The sequence below is a fragment of the Castanea sativa genome, chromosome 11 (assembly GCF_040712315.1).
Source record: "Castanea sativa cultivar Marrone di Chiusa Pesio chromosome 11, ASM4071231v1".
In the NCBI taxonomy this organism is placed as follows: domain Eukaryota; kingdom Viridiplantae; phylum Streptophyta; class Magnoliopsida; order Fagales; family Fagaceae; genus Castanea; species Castanea sativa.
Window position 1 is genome coordinate 35,201,133 of NC_134023.1, and position 6,362 is coordinate 35,207,494.

Sequence of the window (6,362 nt, forward strand, 5' to 3'; positions counted from 1 at the left end):
TATGTCTTACTCATATCCAACTTTAGAGTCATTTCCCTAAGCTTGTCACCTTTCTTCTTACTGATATGGTGCATTGTCTCAAAAGCTACAAGAACATTATCAGTAATCACCCTGTCGTGCACAAAGGCACTTTGGGTATCACTAATAATAGAATGAAGGATCTTTTTCAATCTATTAGCAATAGCTTTAGATGCAATTTTGTATACCACATTACATAGACCAATGGGTCTATAATCAATAATTTTCTTTAGCTCTTTACATTTTGGAATAAGCACAATGTGAGTTTCATTAAAGTTTGGAGGAGATATACCTGAGTTTAGGAAATCAAGGACTGGTCTCGTTACCACATCTCCTACCTTTGGCCAAAAGTGCTGGAAGAATAACGGGGGCATCCCATCAGGGCTTGGGGCTTTCAATAGGTACATTTGATTAAATGTTACGTTGACTTCCATTGCATTAAAGTCTCTTGTGAGTTGCTAATTCATGGCCATACTAACCTTTTGCTGTACTGCATCTAATAACTCTGTGAATTCTGTGAGGTTGCTAGTCGTAAAGAGGCTTCTATAATATTCAACCGCTATCTCTTCCATCCTGTGTTCATCCTCCTACCACTCCCCTTCAACATCCATCAGGCCATCATTGTAATTCTTTTTATACCGAGCTGAGGCTTTCTCTTGAAAAACCTAATGTTTCTGTCCCCAAATTGCAGCCAGTTTATTCATGACCTTTGCATCCACATCGTATCCTTTTTCTCTAGCCAACAATTTAGTTCAATCCATGTGCTTTTCATGGACTTGATGTGTTCTGGCAATGCGGGTTGTCTCTCTAGCCATTCTAAATGTTTTTGTAGTTCAACTATGGTTCCACTTACATGTCTGATATTCCATCTTGTTCCATGCATCGAGTTTGACTCAGCATCGATCCAAGCAACTATTGAGAATTGAATCTGACCCCATTTCCATGCCTTCCTCCCAAGCTTCATGAACCACATCCTCACACCTAGAATCTTTTAACCACTTTGATTCAAACATGAAGACTCTCCCTATCTTTTTCTTCCGTAGCCTCCTTTCAAAATGCAAGGATAATGGATAGTGACCAGATGCAATGAAGTGAGATGGAAAAGTTTAGCCGATGGGTATGCATTCAACCATTCCACCATTGCCAGGGATCTATCCAGACTTTCTCGAATCTAAACACCATCTTCCCTTTGATATAACCATGTAAAGTTAGGCCCAGCAAAGCCCACATCTTTAAGCCCATACCAATTGATAGCATCCGCGAGATTTTTCATTTGCTGTCGTGGCCTACTACTCCCTTCCTTCTTTTCATGTGCACTTGTGATCTCATTAAAATCCCCAATAACAAACCATGGAAATCCTAATATGCCACAGAGATATTTGAGTTTTTCATAAGATTCAGGTCTTTTTGATGTATCAAGATCCCCATAAAAACCAGACAAATGCCACCACCCCACAGTAGCTCCACCATCCACTAACTCGCATAATATTGCCTCCACTTAATTCCTGCAAGTCCTTCGGGTAGCCACAGCACCTAGAGTGTCCCCCATACTGAGAGCAGCCTCAGTCGTCAAGAACGAGAAGGGGAGGTCGTGGATTTGAACCCAAAAGGAGGTTGTGTAAAATTTTAGATTTTGAACTTGTGTAGATCTATCATACCGCTCCATGACCACCAAGTGCCTATCGAAGGCCCACGGTTCACCCAGAAGGACCTTTTCTGCATCAACGTCCAATTCGAAGTCAAACAAAACCGTATTGTTCCTTGCATCACTAACCTCGAAATTGCCTCTTGGTCTCCATATTGGCCGGAAAGTACAAGCCACCGCCTCAATATTTATATTTAGGCAAGTAAGAAACTTCACTGCCATAACATGTTCCCCCACTTTCTTCTTCCTTAAAAGATCAACTTTATTCCCTTCTATATCTAACAGAGACAGCTTTTTCCAACTCTAAGCAAGGTCTTCTATGGCTTAAACAATACTAACTTTCACGTAAAACCAAACTAAAGCCCTAATAGTAACACTATTACTATAGGGAACGTGTCTATTTCCCACAGGAAGGGACAGACTATGCTACAGTAAGGAGAAGGGGGAGCCCACCCAACTTATCGAGAACCTAAGGTGTATGTGATGGTAGCTTAATTTTGTTTTGTAGGTACCCCTATTTGATTTTCTATTATAATAAGCCATACAGCTTTTTCAAGTGTAATTAATCACCTATATTTAATTAAATTAATTAAAATCATTTTATCCATTTAATTTTAGTTTCATTATAATTTTAAATTTTACAATTAATCCCCTAACCTTTCCTACAAGTTCCAGTAGTTGATAACTATTTACTATATCAGTTGTGTGAAAACTTAAAGAAACATCAAATAATACAATGTCATTTAGGAGTTAATGCTCAACAATTAATGGAACCTGATGAAAGGACCATATTGATAGATTTTTTATTTTTTGTATGCAATATTGACTATAATTTTAAAAATACTAGGGATTGATTATAAGTTTTGAAACTTGAAGAACCATAATAATAATAAGACAAAAATTGGCAGGAGTAGAACAAGCTTTTAACCTAAATTTTATTATCAATTTAGGATAAAGCCTTGATGTAAACCAATTCTGAGACAAAAATTGTAGTATAGTTAAGATTGTCGTTCTACCGAAAAAAGAAAAACAAGAATACTTCAAAAACTCCAATAATATATAGAAAAATATATTTGAAATTAGCACAAAAAAAGTTTGGTAAAATTTAATAATCAAAATCACTAGGCTGTCAGGGTTTGTAAACTAATATCATTAAGCATTTACTACTAATCCAATTTTAGTACACAATTGGATAAGTAAACACATAAATTATCTTATTGGAAGATTTAGAAATAAGTTTGATTAGTAAAACTCTCTTAAGTTGATTCTATCAATCAATTGTTCCAAAAATTTAGCCTAGAAAAAGAAAAACCCAAGAACATTGCATGCAAATACTATGGCAAAAGTAATATCTAATAAAATTACCTTGTTTTTCTTGAAAAATTATAAAACCCTATTCTAAAAATAAGAAGATTTAAGAATAGACTTATGAAAGAAGTGGAAATCAAATATCAATCTAACCAAAAAATTATGAAAAGAGAATGATTAATTTTAATAATCAAAATGTTAAATATATGTTTGGATTGATAAGTGAACAACTTACTATATTGAGGATTCACCCCTAATTTAGCTTAGGTTCTTAAGATTCCATAAAAAAGAAATGAAAAATAATGTTTTCTTGTAGCCAAAAGCATGGCTAACCTTGTATCATCTTCATATTTATAACCTTCAAAACCTTAAAACACATGCTCCCAAAAAAAAAAAAATGTCAACCGTTTTTCACTAATGGGTCAACTTCTAGGTCAGTTTTAGCCTCCAAAAATGTTGAATTCTAAAGTTTTCGTAGGGAAGAACTTGTGTCTAATGTCCAGTGAAACTAAACATTGGACGCAAGCCGTGTCCGTTTAGGTAAACTAAAAAGTTGTAGATCGTCAAGTTTTCTTTCTGTGGCTGTAAGAATCAAGTCAATTTGACATCAGAGTAAAGGGATATAACCAAAAAACCAAGATTGGTCAAAATATTTCCATATCAAGATTTTTTCCAACTTTGGCTTGAACAAAATTCTCTCTTGCCTTTTATATTTCTACACATCTTTGACTTGTTAAATGCTTAAAAAAATACTTCTCAATTGATCTTGACCCTTGGATTCTCTTGGCTACGTGTTTGCATGATTAGCTAATTTGTTTTAATTTCCTACAAGAGAAAAATACATGTAATAAGTATATTTTAGAGAAAATTTGCAAACTCTTATATTAATGTGTAAGTGCAGTAATAAACACAATATATATATATATATATATATATATATATATATATATATATAAAAGATAATGCCTACCAAAACTAAAATAATATTATAATTTTAAGGCAATTATCTATTCTTAAGGTTTTAAACCTAAACTAAGTAATAATTGTTATTGAGTCATGAAATTAAGTTTTAATAGAAGACTAAAAAAATTGGAATGAAAACCCAGGTGTATTTGCCATTCATATATATATATATATATATATATATGCTTCTTGGTCTATGTGCTTAATAATTAATTTTCTAAATAAGCAAATTTCTTTTGCATTTAATGCTGCAATATCATAGCCACTATTCGCATTTAAGGTAATAACTATCATTTATGAGTAGTTATTTTTTAAAATCTTTATTTTTGTAGATTTGTTAGTGGATTAATGATATGGAAAAATCCAGACCTTTTATTATAAATGAAAGGTTAAGATTAAAAGAACTCTACATAGTAGAGTACCCTAGGAATTCTAGCAAATCCCAATCCTATTTGTATTTGGAGAAGTAATATGCATCATACAATATCCATTTTAACATATTTTAATTATTCATTAAATTTTAATAATATATATGTGTATATATATTTTTTAAAATATTATCATTCAATAGTCATAATGGAGGAGGGGGAGATTTGAACCATGGATGTTTTGAAAACACTAAGAGGTGCCAACCAATTAAGCTATAAGATTCTAGGCAAATTTTAATAATTTCTTATTTTTCATTTAATATATTAAATTGTCATTAAATCAAGAGTATGTAGTTTTTTTTTTTTTTTTTTTGATAAGAAAAGTAATGTAGATATGATTGCACTATTGGTTTTAAATTTTAATACTAGGAAATGAAATTTAAAGTTGAGGGATTTGAAAAAAGGAACTTGGATTGTCCAATTATATTAATTCTACCACCAATCAACCCTTGAAAGCATCAAAGCCCTAAGGCCCAACAGAGCTATTCATTGAGATTTTTGGAAGAAGCCCCTTGTGTTCTGCAATAGAATTTGAGCTAAAGCTTCCCTATCTCATGTGAACAAAGAGAAAAATTTTATTCTATTCTTAGAGCGAGGTGTCCATAGGCCATATTTCAAAGTCTTGGTCATGAGAGAGAGAGAGAGAGAGAGAGAGAGAGAGAGAGAGCTTCACAAGTTCTAGGAAGACTTGGACTTTCATTGGGCCCTAAATTTAGTGAGGATTTGGAGCTTTGCTGAGCTTCACTTGTGGTGAAAGGCTTGGGATCTCAATCGGTGGGCTTTGCGTGTAGTGAAGACTTGGATCTCAAAGGGCCTCAAAGAACTAGGACCAAACTACCCTATCTTTATAGTTTGGTTTGCTGAACTCCAATGGGCTTGGTGACACAAAATCATCCAAAAAATAAAGGCCATCAACATTGTCTATATAAGATTGGATTGGATTAACTAAATACCTCTTTCTTGATTAGGCTATAAAATAATTGAATGGAGGGCAATGTCTTAAATGTTTGTGTAAATTAGATTGCGATTGTTTCTGGTGAAATGGAGATTTGGAAAATATTTTACACCAAGGCGTGTGTTTGGGTGCACATGAAAATACAGTTAAACTAAAAATCATTTTCAGTTGATCGTAAAATAACCCTAGTTGACCCATAAATGGATTTACACTTCCATTTTACCTTCATTCAATTTCCGGACTCACACACTCGAAGAGAAAGAGTGAGAGAGAGCTCAAAGGGACACAAGTAGAAGACAACCCAAGCAAGGTTTGTCAGTCAGATTGGGCCGTCCTCTTCCCCTTCACGTGATGGTGAGTACTATTTTTCCTTTTCTTCCTTTCTTTTCTCTCTTCTTCCTCAGCTTTTCTTCTCTCCCTATCCATCCTCATCCCCTCCATCTTGCTCAACCCCAACTCTGACGAAGCAAGCCCAGACCAAGCAATACATGTACCCAATCTATCCACTGCAGCTAAACCTACACCAATTTTAGCATCCCAACATCTGATCTGTCCCACTCCAAACACCGTCTCCTCAAACCCATCCTTGTACCAGATCCGCTATAAATATTTATATATATATATATATATATATATATATTTGTAGTTATTTATAAATTTATTTGTATATAAAAAAAAAAAAATATATATATATATATATATATATATATATATATATATATATATATATGCATAATGTTATCTTCAATAAGTGTTTGTGAAGGTATATGGCAACTTGTGAATATTTTGGTAAATTGAATTTAGCATTGTTCTTGACTTGGGCTTGTTACAATATTTATGTGAATTTGGATAGTTTAACAACAATTATTGTGGAGGATGAGATGATGGTTGAATGAGTTTACACTGTCTTGTATTGCAAGATGTTTTTTTGGAAAACATCATCTTCTTGCTTACACATTTGATTGAATGGTATGTCAAATAATTTCTTATGCTAAATATGTATGTCATAAGGTCAATTTTGGTTTTTAAACTGTTTATCTTATTG